This window comes from Cyprinodon variegatus, unplaced genomic scaffold, assembly GCF_000732505.1.
Source record: "Cyprinodon variegatus isolate N-32 unplaced genomic scaffold, C_variegatus-1.0 Scaffold794, whole genome shotgun sequence".
In the NCBI taxonomy this organism is placed as follows: domain Eukaryota; kingdom Metazoa; phylum Chordata; class Actinopteri; order Cyprinodontiformes; family Cyprinodontidae; genus Cyprinodon; species Cyprinodon variegatus.
The window spans coordinates 321,344-323,646 of NW_015151247.1; positions in this window are offsets into that span (position 1 = coordinate 321,344).

Genomic DNA, 2,303 nt, shown 5'->3' on the forward strand with positions numbered 1-2,303 from the left:
TTTCTAAGCAGCCAGTCACATGGCGGCAACTCAGTGCACTTAGGCATGTAGACATGGTCAAGACAATCTCCAATTTTGGTCAGTTTTTGCTGGGATATTTTTACAAATTAAATGTAAAATGTTTTTTATCTTTTTATTTGTAATTTCAGTTTATTTAAAAATCACCAGTCTTGAAGAAGAACATATTAAAATGCAAATTGGATTTTTTATTTTCAATTATGTTTATTAGTCAGGAAATTAAGCAATATTTTCTATTTCTATTAATCCAATTTAATTAGAAAATTGAGACACTTGATTCCTGCCTGGCTGTGTGTTTCCTGGACGGGGCCGCCTTTTACAGCTGCTTTCTGTATCTCTGCTTCTGTCTCCTTGAACCCCAGTCGGCCTCAGCAGATGGCCGCTCACACTGAGCCTGGTTCAGCTGAAGGTTTCTTCCTGTTAAAAGGGAGTTTTTGCTCTCCACTGTCACTACAACCATGCTTAGTGTGAGGGATTGCCTTCAAGTCAATGAGTCGATGCAATCAACTGGTTTTCCTTAGATAGAAAACTTTGAATCAATCTGACTGTAATATCTGGTGAACTGTAAAGTGTCTTGAAATGGCATGTGTTGTGGTGCTATAGAAATAAACTTAATTAAATTAAATTTAACTGCTTCCATTAATATGTACACCTTTATTCAAATTGAATAAAATATACAATCTTTAATAATTAAAACAACTAGACAAAAAGGTTTTTTATGCACTCAAGTGAAGAAAAATAAAGAGATCAAATGAAGTTTAGGAAAGTTAAGATATATAAGAACAAGAATATGAATCGAGATGATAACTGTGCACCATTAAATAAGTAAAAATATGAGCTCATAACTTCGACTGTTTTATTATTGACAGCAAAATCATCTCATTTGAGAAGAAATTAAGTCCACTATTCACAATCCTTATTGTTTTCCTTGTGCTTATGAAAATTGCTAAACAAAAAAATATTCTAAAAGCTTGCTAGGAATTATAATCTGCTGGATTTACACAGAAATTAAGCATTATCATTAAAATACATACGCATCTGTAAAATACATTAAGGTTTGGTCAAAGTTGCTTTCATGATCTTGAGAATCCAGACAGGGTTCTAAAACAAAACAAAATCATCTCCACCAGGATGTTTGCTCTGATATGCTATAATTGGATTGCTAAATCTGGCACTATGCATTGAGGTCAAACATCTTCACTTTGATCCATCTGTCCTAAGGAAATTGTTTCACGGTTGGAGTTGTTTGTTTGGTAAAAACTCTGAAAATCAAAGCCTTCCTTATGTGATTCTCAGACAGGAGAAACTCCACATCTCACAGCTCCTAAAGAAGAAGAACTTGGACAGTCTTTGTCTAATCCTGATAAGCCTTCAGCTGTGTGTGTTTCATTTCATCGTAAATTTCTGAAATCTGCATAGTCCGTAATGAAAGAAAAACCCACAAACGTAATAATAAATAGAAAGAATTCAAAATAAGCAAATGAAAGTCAGTTGTTTTTCAACCAGGCTTCAACAGAATGATTTAGAACATAAAGTCATAAAACAGGCCTGGACATAAATAATGGTACCCCTTGAAAAGACCAAAAGTCATGTGACCAAAGGGACACGATGAATCAAGGTATTTCCACTTATTAGGATCACATGTGTCTACAATTTTGTACTCCGTGTCAGTAGTCAGTGGGGCCTTTATATAGGGCCACAAGTAGTCACTGTGCTGTCACTAGCCGCGATGCATCAGGAACTGGCCTCGACACACAGTTTATGGTTTTTAACTCTTCAAAGTCATTGAGCAGTTTCAGATAATGTATCAAGATACAACCATAATCTTTAACAGATAGACCAAGGGAAAGCATCGTACAGTAGTGCATTAAAATAATGACAATAATCTATTAGTTTTCAACCTTTTACTAATAAAATCTGACTTTATCATTAAAAATGAATTCATCCACCTTTACTCTCATTCTCCTTATGATGCTGTCACACCTTGACGATTTAGCAAGCCTGTGCCGACGTCCCAGAATTTCCTAAAACGCTTCAATTTTGGGTGTACACATAGAGTATTTAAAATGATTCCAGAGCTTATGTCCAGCGACAGCATAACTTATGCATAACGCACGGCAGCGCATTATGCCCATGAAATGTGACAAGCCAGTGTCCTGGAGGTGGCCGCCCTAAATAAAAAATATTTTTAAGTAAGTAAGTAAGTAAGTAAGTAAGTAAGTAAGAAAGAAAGAAGGAAAGAAAGAAAGAAAGAAAGAAAGAAAGAAAGAAAGAAAGAAAGAAAG